The 17,839-nt window shown below is 37.6% G+C and overlaps 1 protein-coding gene and 1 long non-coding RNA gene across 3 annotated transcripts in view; one reads left to right on the forward strand and one right to left on the reverse strand.

Moving 5' to 3' along the window:
- Nucleotides 1-6,449, reverse strand: part of LOC114023195 — a 244,761-nt gene extending 238,312 nt beyond the window's left edge. The window contains exon 1 of the long non-coding RNA XR_003566758.1: nucleotides 5,668-6,449. This is a non-coding gene — a long non-coding RNA (uncharacterized LOC114023195). The remainder of the gene's footprint in view (nucleotides 1-5,667) is intronic.
- A 256-nt stretch (nucleotides 6,450-6,705) lies between these two features.
- The window catches only part of ORC4 (origin recognition complex subunit 4), a 98,681-nt gene continuing 87,547 nt past the window's right edge, over nucleotides 6,706-17,839 (forward strand). The window contains exon 1 of one of the 2 annotated variants that reach the window (XM_027835462.1): nucleotides 6,706-6,804. The gene's annotated coding sequence lies outside the window, so the exon portion shown is untranslated. The remainder of the gene's footprint in view (nucleotides 6,805-17,839) is intronic. The other variant, XM_027835463.1, reaches the window with a different exon arrangement.

The raw sequence follows: 17,839 nt of genomic DNA on the forward strand, positions 1-17,839 counted from the left end.
TAGTAATAGTAATAGTAATAGTAATAGTAATAGTAATAGTAATAGTAGTTATAGGACATTTGGCCCAAGGTTGTTTGGATGTCCATTTGTTGTTTTCTTATGATTTACATCTCCTCCCCACATATTTCTTTTCTCCCGGGAAACACAAAGGTGGAAAAGTCCAGTTAAAAGTTCTAGTTAGCTGGGTTAATGTGAGAACTTGGTAAATAAGTCAAAGATTGCTTTCCAAATCCTGTCAACAATTTAGTCATTCCAACATAATAACTCTTTTCCCGCAAAGGAAGCACCAGAGGAAATAGAAAGATGCCTTCAAGTTAATCTTATAGATGCAATAATAATTACCAGGGCATCCAAAAGGAAAACCAAGTATATTAGGTATTAAAACATGTGCACACCTACTTGGCACTTACTGTTTATTTGCTTAGACCACAATAAAGATTAGTTTGTTATGATCAACAATCTAAAATGCTATGCTTTTTAATGGCAAATATTGGGTCAAACTATAAAATTTCTAAACCACTTATTACCTGAAATTATGGGAAGCTCAAATGTTTAAGTGTTGTTAGAGGCCTGGTAATTTCTCTTAAGGCACAGTAAGGATGTGTTCACTTCCATAAAAAGGAAATAAATGCAAACCAAGTTGCATTCTGGTCTGGTATGTTCCACATATGTCCCAGAAAAAGAAAAATATGCCATTTCCCATTATTATAAAGCTATAATTTTTATTATACGTACACTGCTAAACACTACTAAGTACTTACAAATTATTATTAGTGTGCAAAAAAGTATTTTTCTAAGAGTAAAGATAAAAGTTTTAATAGTTCTAGAATTGTGCAATATGAAGCCATTTGAAAACAGTCACAAGAACAAAAGCTGATATTTACTTGTCTTCATAAAAGCACATAACTTGTTCTTCAGATACTGTTCTCAAACAGGGGGTCTTAACCTTCTTCAAATCATGGACTCCTTTGGAAGTCTGATGAAGCCTATTGACTCTCAGAGTAATGTTTTTGAACACAAAATAAAATACATAAGAATTACAAAGGAAACAAATTATATTAAAATATAGTTATCAAAATATTTTAAAAGCAAGTTTATGAACCCCAAGAGAAAAGCCTTGTTCTAAAAGGAATATCACAAAAGGACCAACATGAATTCAATCCTTTTGTTACCTAATGGGCAACTCCACCGGAACTATTAACCATGATATGAAATGGTATGACATTCACTGTTTTTTGGGCATTCATTTACGGACTTATTATCAAGTAATTTTCTTAAAGTTATAGAAACATCATTAAATAACAATTTTTAAAGTCCCAACTTATTTAGAGCAGAAAAGCTTAGCTATCAATTCTAGCAGACATCCCAGTATGCTTTAATAAAAATTCCAAAATAGGGCATAGTACTACCTAATTAAATCATACTTAAGAAATGGTATACTGCCAGGTGTTATATAAATAAAATCTGGAAAGGAAAAAACCCAAAAGCAAAAAAAGTAAGAATTTTTGGAAAAATGAATTTTTAAATGATTATGTGAAACAAACTGCTAAATATGAGTTGATATCAGCAATTCCACTCTTGAGAAAAGTTTTCAACAGCTTACTTTTTCAATTACAGAAAAATGCTCTTTTTAAAACACTGGGTTATATATTGGTATAGTATTGTATTAACATCACTGTGGTTAGTTCTGAAGAACTAGAAATGGAAACCATAGAGTCTATTTTCATTGTCCAAAGGGAGCAATGGAAACATCCAGAATATTGTATTAAGTGGAAAATTCATTTTAAAATCATACTGTTTTAATAACATACAGTAATACTCTTCTAAACACATGCTTTCCCCACCTAACAGTGTCTATTTAATTTATGTAAAAGATACATTATATAGAAACATGAAAGCATCACAGTCAATAGATTTGAAATACATCAAAAAATTTTTTTCAGGTAAACATATTATATAATCTATTTTGGAGTTTTCTGGGGGACTTCAGGTATATCCCCCTGAAGATTAGACATAGGTGTTTGCCAAGTGCAAAGCTTACAACTCTTTGGATAAGACTGCCCACCTCTCCTCAAAAAACAAAACAAAAACAAAAAACAAAAACCCTCTAGGGAGAAAAAGGACCTCTAAAATAATTGCTACTTTGCATACCTGGGCAAGCGGTCCTATTACTCCAATGACCTATCATTGTATTCATCACCTTATAAAATTAAAGTCAACTAAATCAGTTTCAAATCAAATATGTTAGCACATTTTTCCAATCTGGATCAACGACCATTATCTACTAAAATCCTATCATCTATCAAAAAAAATTCTTTAAGAATATTCTATGCTTTTATTAAGATGGCCAGTAGTCTTTCTTTCCTATGATAAGTAACATTACAGTAGGATTTATATACATAATCCAACTGTTAATGAAAGTTTGGAAGGGGGGAGGACAAAAACCAGAAAATGAAATTATTTTTCAAATAAAAAGCTAGGGAGGAAGGGAGGGAGAAGCACACCTAAAAAGACAGCATTCTAGTTCTTGAGTTTTATTTATTATTGCAAAAAGTCAGTTATGGATCCTTAATACAATGGTAGAAGGAAAACTGACTGCCTGATTAAAATAAGGGGGAAAGGAGCAAATTTGGAAGGAAATAACCTGGTTCTCTCAAGAAAGTAACAAACTATTTGATTATGGATGAATTCAATTTATCACATAGAAAATCAATGCCAAATTATTCAAATTAAGATAGAAATGCATTGTTTACTGTCATAAAACTGTAAATTTGATTTTTACTTTAAACTTCTCATAGAAATTACATGCTTTTCAAAACCTAATTTCTTAGTTCTTTGTAAAAACCAAACCTCCAAACATAATTTTAAAGAAAAATTCAAAAAGTTATACAAACTAAAATAAGGCATTTGATCTTGCAGTAAGGCCATTTGCTGAAAGTAAGGAGGAGCCCTAAATTCTAGTCCTGATTTTGCTATTGGAAAACAGTGTGACCTTGAATTGCTTTCTTAATCATTCTGGGCCTCAGTGGATAGATCTGTAAAATTGGAGCTGCATAGAGAAACGGGTAGGGGCTAAATTATTTCTAAAGTCCTTGTGAGCTAAAAAAAAAAAAAGACAATAAAATTTTACTCTTTGAGTCAGAAGGGTTGGATTTTAGTTACTTGACCTTGGTTAAGTATGTTACTTTCTCCTCAACTCAGTTTCTTCATCTCTAAAATGGGGATAATAATATTGGTACTCTTTCACAATATTGTGTGGAAAGTTCTTGGTAAACCTTAAAGGACTACATAAATGAGTTACTAGTATTATACTCCTATGACACTAACAGTGCAACTGTTTTTCCCCCAAAAAATGATGAAACCACCATCAATAATATTTTCAAATACTAGTTAATCTGCTTCATTTTGGAGAGTTTAGCATAAACAGCCCACAAAGGGTTACTTAGATAGGAATCTACATAAGGTACTGGGGGAGGTTTTCAGAGGTTAAATTGCACAGGGCAAATAAAAGGTATTGTACTTAACATACAAATCTGAGAAGTTTTACTTAGCTGCCCACTGGGCAACTATTTTGAACCACCCCAGTTATCTCCACAATTTTCTTCACTTTAAATTGATTTCTTCACTAAAGTGCCACCCTATGTCTCGTAAGTTACAGGTTGCTCTGGTTCTATCTAGAGGATAGAAAATCATAGTTGGACCTGAAATGATATTGATGTTTAGGGGAATAAATCTGAACATGGCAAAGGTTTCTGCTTGCATATGAAACACATCAATATCACCTCAAATAAAGACAAGAGAAGGACTATATTAATCTGTAACAAGAGAACAGGAATAGAATCATATGCTTATTTCAACAGCATTTTTTCCCCTTAATGTAAATGACTACTTTTGCACAAGTTGTTAATTACAATTTTACAGAGCAAGTTTCTGCACATATGCATGTCATATTAGAACACTAATATAATCTCCTTTGATTTAATAATCTAAAAAATACAAGATTAAAATTTAAAACTGCTAGTTATATTTATTTCTCTAATCACTTATTCATAATATTTATGTTACATATCATTCTAGATTTATTTTTCACCCATCCTTTCCAGGCTGATCAAACTGCTGTTTTCATATTGCTAGTCTGATCACAAAATTGCTGCTTTACAGAAGAGTATTTTTTGCTGACATAAATTATGGGATCAGAGATACCAATGCATTTACAAAGAAAGGATTTGTGTGTGTATATGTACGTGTATATCCCTCTTCAAATAAAGGATAAAGAACATGCATATATGAAACTGAATACCATTTTCTAACTCAAGCCTTACCAAAAGGCCTACACACTAGCGTTCAGAAACATACTTTCTAGCATTTGCAAAATGAAAGCACTCCCCCAATTCTAAGGAAAATCAGTAAGGGAAGGTTATTTATAAAAACAGAAAACAATATTTTTAAATAAAAATAATGGCTGAATAAGCTTTAAGCCTATATATCTTTGCTGTTTTTTGTCTGACACCATGACTCCTACACTTTGTGATTTTCCTGACTCTCAAAAGCATCTTTCAAAAATCTTTCTTTTATATGTAATAAGCAAATAGGTTCACTACCCCAAGAGATGAAAAATTCATCGCAATTTACAAGAGTAAATAAATAATTCAGTTAAAACTGAAAGTGATACCCAATCCAGCAAACTATTGATGGAAAAGCTTGGCTTTCCTTGAAATCAAAATAACGAAAGTTTTCAAGTGGGGGTGACTTGTTTCTGCTAACTTAAAAGAAGTGGAATACTCGACTTAATTATACAGCAGTTATAATTCAAACCTTACTGGAAAAAAATTCCATCAGAAATGAATATGGAAAAAGAAAATACAGGTATTATTTAAACTTTGCCTTTTGAGCATTAAACTTTATATAGTGATATATGGAACCAATTAGCTAAAAAGTGAAGGATAGAAGACAAACCATGCCCTATCACTTCTATTAGTAAAGATCTTCAATACTTTACAAGAGAAATCTATATCTCTGAGAAACAAATACAACTAAAAACTGAAATTTCAACCACAAAACCAAAAATACCAAGAAGCCTACTCCAAAACTGGAGTCAATATCCAAATTAGATACAGGGCCAAAAAGGGGAAAACACTCACGTCTATAAATGGGCAAAGTAGTTCTAATACAATTCATATTATGACATTTCCCCACTCAGAATCAAACCCAGTGTAGGTTTTACTGGGCAAAGAGAAAAAAGGCTATGCAATTGAATTTTTTTTAAAGTGACAGATCTAAAAAGTCAGTCAGTCTCTCTCTCTCTGCCTCCCTCCCCCTCCCCCCCAGCCCCATTGCAGGAAGGGGTTTGTTTTTCTGTATTACCCCACTGAAGCAAAGAGACACAATAATCTGCCACATGAAGGGGAGAAATCACTTTTGCAAACAACAAATAAAAATAAAAGTGTCCTTTTTCCTGGCTAGCAAGAGGGAGATGGGCGTCCCACCACACACACAGACTTTCTAGTCCATTCCCTTCTTCAGTTCCCCCCCACCTCCCAGCACCACCACCTACGCCCCCCACTTCACCCCCCGATCTCCACTGCGTATGTGGTTTGGTGCTACTGTTGCCCCGAAGTGAAAGTCAGAGCCAGAGGGAGGCAATGAAGCCCCCACAGACACACTTACCTTTCCTGCCCCCCACTTTTGAGTCCCTTCCCTGGAGCTGTGGAGGATGACACAAAGGGTAATAAAGGGGGGGAGTGGAGGTGGAGGAGGAGGAGAGGAGGAGGAGGAGGAGAGGAGGAGAAGAACTGGGGGAAGTGGCTGCTCCTGGGTGTAGTGAGATGTCTCCAGCCAGGGCCAAGCAACAGCAGCAGCAGGAGCAGCAATAGCAGCAGCAGCTTTAGCAGCAGCAGCAGCTTTAGCAGCAGCTTTAGCAGCAGCAGCAGAGAAGGGGCTGTGTTGCTAAGAGGCTTTTGGTCTCTTTTCTCTCCTCCTCTCACGGCCAAAGAGAGGGGGGTGGAGGGGGTGGAGGAGAGAGAGGAGGGGGGCAGGAGTGGTAAGGGGGGGGTTAGAAGAAGAAGAAGAAACTCTCCTTCTCTCTCAGGCTCAATTCCCCTCTCTGAGATCAGGGGTGGAGGGTGGGGGAAGGAACTCAATCGCCTCCCCCCCTTCGCAATTCAAGGTTGAAGTGGGGTAAAATTAGTGTCCTGTCCCTTTAAAAATAGAAATAAAAGGTGCCCCCCCTTAGCCTCTGCCTCTCTCTTCATCATCAGCTGCTGCTGCTGCTGGGGTCTCTCTGGTTTGGGGGGGAGGGGGGTTCTGTTAGAAGAGATGGGAGGTTCACACTGCGCATGTCCCTCCCTGACGGGAGGCTGGTTGGTCGAGGGCAGAAGGAGGGGGAGGGGAGGAAATGAGATGGTTACCCAGAGGGCACCTCGGCGCCTGCGACCCGGAAGGTGTTGGAGAGAAGGACGGGGGTGAGGAATAACGGGGGAAGGAGGCGGGGGAAAGAGGGGAGACGAGGAGGAAGAGGAGAAGGAGGAGGAGAAGGAGGAGGAGAAGGAGGAGGAGGAAGTTGAGCTCCTCGACTTCCCCCTCCCACCTCCAGGAAGGTTGATGAGCGGAAGTGGGCGGGGAAGGAGTGGAGGGGTCACGTGTGATGAGAGAAAGGGGCGGGCGGTGGACTGGGAGGCCCTGGCGTGGAGCGGAGGATGCCGGGATCGATCGCGCGCTGGCCGTGGCAGGAGCAGGGGCTGAGCCGTCGGGCTGAGGAGAAGCGGGTGCTGCCGCCGCCTCGGTAAGCGGGGTCTTCGCTCTCAGGTAAGGACCGAGGCAACCTGCGTACGCAGTTAGTTTAGGCCGAAGCGGGGTGCGGTGGACGGAAGGGAGCGAGTCAGGGGCAGATTCCACCACCTCCCTAGTGCTGGGAGACCAGAGGAGGAAGGAAAAACGAGGAGGAGGAGGGGAACGAGGAAAGGAGGGAGGCTGGCTAGGCCGGACGGACCCAGGCAGTTCCAGCCAGCCACCTCCCCACCCCCCGATCCCACCGCAGGGGCCGCCGCTCGCTGTCTGGTGTGGGGGCTGCCAAGGTCGCGGGGCTCGTTGTGGCGGAGGAGCTATGCTTTGAGAGGGAAATGATGGCTTCGGGGGAAGGTCCCGAGGCAGGCGCTGTGATGGACCCCAGGGTCCATCCTGGGTTGGGGGGAGGGAAGGGGAATGAGGGGGAGGAACTGTCTCGGAAGGACAGACCTGGGAAACCTGACGCAGATGTGCGCCTTTTTTTCCTGAGGTGCAAGACTCCTAGTATTTATTCTCTGCGCCATTCGCTCGTTCCCCTTGGTCGCCCCCACCGTCTCCATCTGGTCCCCGTTGGGGGAGGGGGCCAGCGCTGGCGCCGAGCGGCTCCCCTGGCCTGCAGTTCGCCGAGCCTCCCCTCCTACGTCTTCCCTTCGGAAACCAGGGATGAGCCTGTGTGGCAATAATGATGAGTAACTGGAATTTAGATAGCATTTTAAGGAAGCCTAGGGATAGATTAGGTGGAAGGGATGCTGTCGACATCATTAAAGATTTAAGGAGATAGAATGTTTGTGTTGAGAATCAACAAAAAAAAAAATGAGGGAAATTTGTTCCTGGTGATTTCTCTGGATTTTATTTGTTTCCTTGTCCAAATGAAATGCTGAAAATTTCGGCAGGGTGGGAGGAGGAAGGTTACTATTAAGTATTTGTTTTAACGATCACTTTTAATCTGAGTGCTAGAAGCTGATGGGATTGAATAAGCAGGGGAGTTTATATAAGTAAAGCTGCTTTTGCAAAACTGTATATAGTGCTGCTTTTTTCTCCATTTCTAAAAATCATCTGATGAATATCTTCAAGAAAAAATCTTTTTTAAGGGAACTTATTTTTCAAAAGGTTAACATCAGTGTCCCAGGAGTGATTTCTCCTAAAACAAAAAATGTAACATGAATTTTTTCTTTTGAAACAACATCTTTTACAGTGCCTTACAGATGCCATTGAGTAGTCCATCTATTGTTACAGAAACTACTTATTTTCAGTTTGATTTCTTCTATTTGTTACTGCACCAAAACCTTAATTCATTAAATGTCTAAAGTTTACCTCTTTCTATAAGGATACAGACTGAGTTATAACAAAGGTTATTTGATTTAAAGTGGCCATCATATGAGATTTGTGTCTGAAGTAAAGAAACTGGAGGTGGAAGACTAGAAAATATTCATTTCAATGAGATGTTAAATAGAGAATTTTACTGGGAAAAACTGTGGAATCCTTTTACTTGAAGATATTTGAAAGGACACCTTCGAAAATATATACTCAAAGTGAATAACTTTTATTAAAAGTATGCTTATTTTTCAAATATTCTACTTGTACACCCCATTTGGAAAGGGAAAACTGGTAAAACTGGTGTCCAGATCTTACCATGTAAAAACACACACACACACCCCTTCCCCCCCCAATCATTCAGTAAACATTAAATGGAACCTCCAGGAGGAACTCACCAATGGGAGATGGTTGAGCAGATGGCAGGTGTGGTTCTTCCTGAGTCCCTAGGCACTGAGGGAAGTTCCAGGATGAGCCATTGGTAGAAAAAGCATCATTATGAAGTCCAGAAAGTCTAGAAGAAAATACAGCATTGAATCCAAAATAGCTGACTGTTTTGTCATAGTGTTGATTCCTATTGATTAGCTATGAATCTTGGACAGAGTTAGTAAGTGAAGGATATGTTGATGGCCATAAAACATTTTTTCTTGTTTACTGTTTAGTTTACTGTTTAATTCCTTTGTAAAAATCAGCAGCTCCCATTGTTATGTTTTCCAGCAGAGCCAGCCCTTTACTTATAAAGGGATATTGTGTTACTCTGTGGGTTTTGGCAGAGAAGAGACATTCATTTTTAGTTTAGACATTCCCTGTTGTCTAAGTTCATGAAACAATCATTGGATTGCAAAATAATGACTCTCTAATGGCAATTATCTTATTGGTGGTATTTGGCAGTGGGTGGTGGAACAACACAATCTTGGGACAATAAAAATTTGAGATAAGGTCAGGGGCAATGAAAAAGCATAGTAGTCTTCAGTAAGTTGCATCTTATTACTAATGGTGACTTGTTACTGGAAAAGGGCTACAAAAGACAATAAGGTACAAAGAAAGAAGTTGTTGGATTTGGAGTCAGAAGACCTGGTTTCAAATTTCAGCTCTGTGCAGTTATTCTCTTCACCTCCCAGAATCTTAATGTCCTTGTCTGTAAAATTAAGGTGTTGGACCAGGTGACCTTCAGTTCTAAATGTAGATCTCAATTTAGGGTCGAGACCCACAATTCAGGAAGCACTAAAGGGGTTGAAAATGGAAGAAGTTTAAGAAGCCCTGATCTAGATGACTGGAAAAGGAGATGGATTCATACATGGAGAATAAGAAATAATGAGTGAATATTGCAAGGTAATATATTGCTGCCCTGATATTAAAAATAATTTGAGTAAGTGCAACAGTCCATTGAGTGGATCCTGTATTCAGGATTCTTGAAAAACATGGACAAAAAACAGTGTGAAGTATGTAGGGGCTGTGATGTGCATCTGTAGGACTCTGTATGCTGTTGAAATCAAGGTTCCATCAAATTAATGATACTAATCAAGTAGATTTGGAAGGGGCTCAAGAGAATATCCAGTTCAACTTTTTATTCTCCCACCATCCCATTTCACAGATGAAGAAACCAAATAATTAACAAGTATTAAAGTGGCTACTATGTTCAGGACATTGTACTAGATCCTAGGGATACAAATACAATGAATGAAATAATCCTTTATCCAAGGAACTAAGATTCAGAGAAGTTAAGTCATTTGTGCCAGGTCATTATACTGCAAGATTTTGTTTCAGAGTCCCTGACTCAAACAAGATACTCCATCTCTCAGCTCTAGGTGTTCTCTCTGGTTTTCCCTTATCCTTGTAATGTCCTCTCTATCTCTGTCCTCTGTTCCAAATACTGACTTCCTTCAAGTCCTACTAAAATCCCAACTTTTACAAGACACGTTCCTCACAATGCTTTCCGTCTATTAATTATTTCCTTTTTATATTGTGTATAACTTGCTTTGTGTGTATTTGTTTGCATGTTGTCTTCACCTTTAGATTGTAAGGTCCTTGAAGGCAGGGACTGTCTTTTGCCTCTTTTTGTATCCCCAGTGCTTAACACAGTACTTGGTACATAGCAGGCACTTAATAAATGTTTATTGATTGACTGATTGATATTCCATAAAATATTGTATCCCAGTAGAATGTGAGCTCTTAAAGGGCAGGAAATTTTTCATTTTCTGTTTGTATTTATAGCACCTTGGACAGTTCCTTGTACATAAGTGCTTTATAACTGTTTGTAATCCATTAATACTATAAAATTACAAGTGGCTTATTACATAACACTTTATAAGTGGCTCATAGAGTGCTTTTTATAGTTTGCAAAGAATTTTACATATATTATCTCATTTATTCCTCACAAGCTGGTAAGTTTGGTACTACAAATATTCCTGTTTTAGAGATGAGCTTCGGGGCCAAAATTCAGGAAACTTGATTACTTAACATTCACAGTGGTAGGTTTGCTGCAGGGTGCAATGTTCTGCTCATGTAAGTATCCAGTAGATACAAAGTTCTCACTGAGAGGGCTGAGGTGTTTGTTTTTGTTTTTTTTTTGTTTTGTTTTGTTTTTAAATAGTAATTACCCATTGATTTCTCTAGACAATGTAACAATCATGCTGTAGGTTATATAATCCAACCATTTGGATAAAGTCTGGGAAGACAGGTTGCATCCCTAGATGTAATAGCCAATCAGGGGCCTTATCTCTAACCCAACCATGCTTATCCTGATGTTGGAACACTCTCCCACTTAGGTCCCTCTTCTGCTGAGCAAGCTCCAGATGTTCCCTATTCTGAGCCAGGCTGTCTGGCCCTCTTGGACCATTTTAGGATCCAAACTAACAACTACCCTGAACAGTTGTGCAGGTGCCTTTGGAAAAATTCCCAAACCACCCAAATAATGGCTCCAGCAGGCAATCCTTTGGGGCTCTGTGTTCTATGGTAATGACCAGTTTTTTGCCAGTACAATAAGAGCTATATCAATGTGCCTATCACAGTGGCCATTTTTCTTTTTTGTCCTCTACATTGGAACCTCTGAAGTGGCTTTAATTTGCATTTCTCTACTAGTAATTTGGACCTTTTTTTTTTTTCATTTCACTGTTCGTAACTTCGATTTCTTCCTTTGAAAACTATTTGTTCATATCCATTATTTATCTATTTTTTAAAAATTTTTTATTAATTTATTTTGATTTATCAATAATCACTTCCATATGCTTTTGAGTTTAAAATTTTTCTCCCCCTTCCTCCCCTTCACCCTCCCCAAGACTGCGCACAATCTGATATAGGCTATACATTTACATTCATATTAAACATATTTTCACATTAGTGATAGAAGTAGAAATTAGAAATTTATCTGTTGAGCCATTTATCTATTGAGGAATGATTCTTGTTCCTATATTTTGAATCAGATCCTTATAGTACTTGGAAATGAGACCTTTATCAGAAATCTTCTTCAAAGGTCCCCCTCCCTCTTAACTTTCCTTATATTTCAGCGGCATTGGTTTTGTTTATGCAAAAACTTTGTAGATTTATGTTGTCAAAATTGTCTATTTTCTTTAATGTGATCCTCTTTATCTCTTGTTTACTCTTCCCCATTCATAAATCTGAAAGGAAATTTCTTCCTTGCTCTCATTTGTTTATAATGTGAACAATATTCTTTAGATCTTGTCTTTTTATATTGTGTGAGGTGTTAATCTAAATCTAGTTTACAGGGCACCACAATTCTTTCAGTTGCCTAAGTTCTCACACATTGATAGTCTTCATCTCCTCACTTTCTCTCACCTCATAATCTGCATATCCAGTCAGTTGCCAAACCCTGTCAGTTCCTTCTCAGTAGATACTGAGATACTTACATCTGTTCCCCTCTCTCCTCACACAGCCATCTCTAATTCAGGCCCTCAGAATTTTTTGCCTGGGCTATTGCATTAGCCCTCCTTATTGCTCTCTTTCCCTCAAGTCTCTTTCCACTCCAATTACTGTTTCACAGAGCCTTCAAAAGCAACTTTCCCTGAAGTGCTTGTCTAACCAGGTCAAACCCCTGCTTAGTAAACTCCACTGGCTTTGTAGAATCTACAGCTATATCTGTTGATCTATTGATTTATGTAGGATCACATAGTATTTCATCTTTATCTCATTCTTTTAGATTTCTTTTTTTGTGAATTTCATAATGTACACAATTATTAGTACAGTAGTATGCATATAGAGAATAGAGATAGACACTTAGACCTCTTATGTCATTGGTATTGGGAACTCCCTGATAAGGAGGCTTCCTTTTACCAATTCATGTCTGCACCTTCAGAGTGTTGTAGCCTCAGAGTGTTGCCTAGAGAAGTATCAAACACAATAGCTTGAACCCGGTTAAAATGTAACTGGGAAATATTTAACAAAAGAAGCAAACATACAATAAAACATATATTACATTTAAAAACTAAGGTATTATGTAGCCCACAGAGCTCCTGGTTTAGTGGTCTCTGTTTCTATGTGATACAGCCCTGGATCACTGAGCGGGGTGGAGTAGGGTTTAAGTGACTTTCTAAGACCACACAACTAGCATGTCAGGGGCAGGGCTTGAGTCCAGGTCTTTATGACATTGAGTCCAACTCTCTATCTGCCATTCCACACAGCCTCTCTACATGTATCTCATTTATAAATAATATGTATGTAGATAAAATCATATATACACATTTATTTTTTTAAAAAGAGAGAGGTGCTTATTTTCCCAAAAAATGTTTACACAAAAAAAAATGGAATCTATTACTCTAGGAAATAGAGTTGTGTTGTTTTTTGGGGAGGGAGAGATAAGAGAGGGCAATCCAGGCTTATGTGACTTGCCCAAGGTTGCACTGCTAGTAGGTATCTTGAGACTGTGTTTGAACTTAGGTCCTCCTGACTCCAGAGCTGGTGCTCTACCCACTATGTCACCTAGCTGCCTGGGTGTCTATTTTTTTTAATTGCATTTTCACATTACAAATAATTTAAATTTTTTAATATTGTCTTTAGTATTACAGTAACTTGGGCTTGAAGGATAACCAGAAATAAATTAGTTACTGAACCTAGTACTGGCAGCTTAAGGCCTATGTAGAAAATGTTAAAATAACAACTTTGTAAGTTTTATGTGATGTTATTTTGTCAGTTATTCACAAAGATTTTCAGTCCTAAACTAACTTAAATAATGTATGCTTATTGTTAAATATTAACCTAAACAGAATATGATTAGAGAGATAAATAATTTGTTAATACAGTTAAAATGTGTTTCAAAGCCAAATACTAAGCTTTGTTCATGACATGCAGATTTGGATTATCTGAATCAGCATGTTGTCTTCAGAACTGATTATATTTTAAGTGGCCCCAAATTTTTGAGAAATTCTTCAAATAAAATTGTAGATGTGTGATAGTTGTATGAAAATTTCATCTGTAATGAATTCCACCTGCTAGTCTATTTTCTTTCTTTCCAGTCTTCAGTCAAAATGAGGCATGTTACTAAATTTAAAAGTAATAATGTAAATGTTGTAGTCCATTAAGTTCTTCCTGAAGATGTCATGCTCTAGTATTTATGAGCATTCAGTTAATTACTGTTAAATTCTTATACTTTATAGACCCTTAGTGTATGCAGAAAGTATAAGAAATATCATAGGTACTGTGTTATAAACAGATCAGATGAAGTTATGTATTTGACTTCCTTTGAAAACAATAGTGTCTAAGAAAAATATTAATACTAATATTGTGCTCTGTTTTTAAGCTCATGTCTGCCAGGAACAATTTTATTTAACTTAACATTGAACTGCTATCCAAGCATTTCTAACTTGGAGAGAGAAACATCTAAAATGGCATAATCTTCCATGCCCTCTGACATGACTCCACCCTAGAACAATTTTAGGTAATATTTATAGGAATCCCAAAGAAGAAAATCACAGTATTTAAAAATACAGTTATGGGTTAATATTCCCAAGTGGTTGAGTAACCAGGTCACTGTCTCATTCTCTCCTGGACCATTCCCCTCAGGGAATCAGTGAGAGATACAGAGCAAAGATCTTTTCCCAAATAGGAGCTGGCACTTCCCATATGTGTCTAGTGCCAAATGCATCAAGTGGGGGGAAAGCAATGTTCTTTTCTAGATAAGAGTTGTTTGGTTATCTTTCTTAATTCAGTTCCCTTAGAAAGGTCTTTTGTTAGAAAGGTACGAAATTATTTATCCCACAAAAGTATTATTTATTAGTATTTCTAAAGACACTAAAGAGGTTTTTAATGTTCTTCAACAGTAGTTAAAAGTTTTTAAAAAGATTTTTTAAGGTTTTTTACAAGACTATTTACACATACACAAACTCTTCAATGAAGATTGAATTGGTATTTTAATAACTTTTTAACTAATGAATCTGTTTCTGAGTAAACTTTGTATCCCTAATTTACTTTTTACTGACATTAGGGGATTTAAAAAAATTATTTTGTCTACAGTTATGCATATAACTGAGAGGCATCTTGGAGTAGTGGATAGATTGATGGGCTCTGAGGTAGTGAGATACTGGGTTCAAAAACTACAAGGAAAAATCTTGCTGCCCTCAAGTTCATATTCTATTAGAACAGCCAATATGCTCATATGTAAATATATACCAAATAAATGCCAAGTTCTTTCAGGGGTTTCAGATGATGGTAGATCAAGAAAAACTCCACATAGATGGTGGCCTTTGAAGGAAATTGAGGAGTGTAAGAGGTGGTGGGTAGGTGTGTATTCCACACATAGACAACAGGCCACGAAGAGGATAAAATATGTGAAGAACAACAAGGAGGCCAGCTTGACTTGAACATAGGGTATGTGATAAGCCTGGAAAGGTAGGTTGAACCCAGCTTTTAAAGGCATTTAAATGCCAGAGGAGTTTATATTTGGTCCTAGAGATAATAGGAAACCTTTATGAAATAGTAAGAATAATAGATATGCATAGTTTGAACCATTGTCTCAGTTGCATATCAGAGAACATTCCCATTCCTATCCTCCCCCCAAAAGACATTTTCTGTAAATGTATTTTGTATTTGGTAACACAGAACATATGGCTGTAAATATCAAAATTCAACTTGAATACCAAATCTGAGAGGCAAAGACCTAACTAGCCGTTCTTTCCTTTTGAAAAAGTCAGCCTTTTAAATTACATTAGAAACATGGATAAATCTTGCAAAAATTTGTTTGAAATTGTTTTAATTTTACCTAAGCCTTGCATTTATGCATATCTAGGAAATGTTTTCTCTACCTTATCCTTACTTACCCTTAAAAGGGGGAAAATGAAATTTGTTGCATCTTTGTTTTACTTAACAAGGTTTTCTTTCAGGTAGTTTGATTTCTGCATAATGCAACTTAAGGTTTCTGCCACTAAAGATTCCTAAAGATAGGGGGCATTTCAGCTGCATAATTCAGACTTGGATAATGATTTCCATGAAGAGATCCTTTTCCTTTGAAATGAGTGATCATACCATAGCTCTTTTTGAAGAATGGGAATTCTCATGACATCTACTCTGTCAGATTTTTCCTTTAATCAACAGTCCCTTATTAATCACTTGCTGTGGTGTATACCAGGCAGTGTGCTCTGCCCTTTGAATATAAAGACTAAAAAGTCAGAGTCCTTGCCTTCAAGAAGCTAACATTGTATCCATTGAAACAAACATTTAATTTAATTAATTCTTTGTAACTAACACTGTAGATCATAACAGAAAAGCTTACCGTCTGGTTTAGAATTATATATATTATAATGATTTAGCAAAATACTAACTAGGGGTTGCAAAAATTAGGCATCTTGGAATCTTAATTCCGAAAAGGAATTTAGGATCATCTAATTAAATCTTGATGTTTTAAGGAGGTAACTGAGGCCCAGTGTGGTATAGATAAAGTTCTAATTGTTGAGGTTAAACATTAAGTAGAGGAGTTAGAAATAATGGAAATCAATATGCTATGGAATCATCAGGGGAGAGGTAAAGCTTGAGTTAAGCCTTGAAAAGTGAGTAAGATTTAAGTGAAAAGTACAAGAGAGGGCATTTCCGGAATTGGTTGTTGCTTCAGTAAAGCAAGGAGTTGGAATTACAAATCAGAGAAGTAGAGAGATATCAGGGTTTGATCTCACTAACCATACAGTCAAACCAAAAAGAATCCTTGCTTTTGTAAGATAACACATGATAAATAGCGTCAGCTTGAAAACTTATGGTGAAGTAGGAACTTACTACCTTATGTCTCAGTCTCTTCCATTGTTGTGTAGCTCTAATTGTAAGGCCTATCCACACCAATCCTTTCGCATTTTTTATCTTTCTCTTTTCCCCAGTGTAGCTTTTTTTAAAGTCCATTTTGTATTTCATTCCTTTCGTAGCTTTTTTTCATAGCTTTCTTTTGCCAACATCAGGTCACTGTGAACTTCAGCATTCCCACTACTATTTTTATATGACCATTCCACAGTCTTACATTCGTTATTTGTTGTTTGCTCTATGTTTTGACTTTGTTGTCTATATTTGAAAATCTAAATTCTTCAGGGAGCTCCCTGTGTGTTCACATTGGTGTCATCAAACTACCCTCACTTCAGTTCTTTTTGCTCTTCTTCTTCGCACTGCTACACAGAGGACCAGGTGGAAAGGACTGCAAGTCAAGTTATAGAGCATTTATTAAGTGCCCTCTTTGTGCCAGACTTTGCTAAGCATTGGGAATATGAAGAAAGGCAAAAAACACTCCCAGCTCTTAAGGTGCTTACATCTTAAGACAGCATGCCAGCAACTATGTTCAGAAAAGTTATATACAGGGTAAATTGAAGATAATCTCAGAGGGAAAATCCTAGCAGTAAGGAGCACTGAGAAAGGCTTTTTGTAGAAGGTGAGACTAACTGAGACTTGAAGGAAGTCAGGAGGTATAGTCTCACTTTCTACAAAAAGCCTTTCTCAGTTCATGGGGGACAATCAGTAAAAAATCCCAAAGTCTGGGAGGTGATGGTAGTGTCATGTTTGAGAAACAGCAAGGCCAGTATCACTGAATTGAAGAATACAGGGAAGAAAGTAAAATGTAAAAAGGCTGGAAATGTAGAAGAGGGCCAAGTTATGAAAGGCTTTGAACGCCAAACAGATTTTATGTTTGATCCTAGAGGCAATAGGGAGCCATTGGGGATGACGGGGCGAGGGGGAGTAGATGAGCAGTCAGACTTGCACCTTATTTTTTTGTTTTTGGGCAGTTGGGGTTAAGTGACTTGCCCTGGGTCATACACCTTGTTAAGTGTCCAGTGTTTGGTCTGAGGCCAGATTTGAACTCAGGTACACCTGATTTCAGGGCTTGTGCTTTATCCACTGTGCCACCTAGCTGCCCCTAGACTTGGAGTTTAGAAAGATCAGTTTGACAGATGAGTAAAGGATTGGCTGGAAAGATGAGGAAATGAGGGTGGGAAATCAAACAGGAGGCTATTGAAATAGTCCAAGAGCAAGGTGAGGGCATATACAAGAGTGGTAGCAGTATTAGAAAAATGAAGGGCATGTATAAGAGGAATTAACAAAGGTAGAAATGACAGGACTTGGCATCTGGAGTATATTGTTAGCAAAAGTATAATGAATTTACACTTAATAACAGTAGCTAACATTTTTATTTTGTGCTATGTGCCAGTCACTGAGCTAAGTACTTTATATTATCTCATTTGATTCTCACTACAACCCTGGGAGGTAGGTGCTATTATTATTTCCCTTTTAAAGATAAGGAAACTGAGGTAGTCATTAATTAGCT

The sequence above is a fragment of the Vombatus ursinus genome, unplaced genomic scaffold, assembly GCF_900497805.2.
Source record: "Vombatus ursinus unplaced genomic scaffold, bare-nosed wombat genome assembly UNPS02014816.1, whole genome shotgun sequence".
NCBI classification, from domain to species: domain Eukaryota; kingdom Metazoa; phylum Chordata; class Mammalia; order Diprotodontia; family Vombatidae; genus Vombatus; species Vombatus ursinus.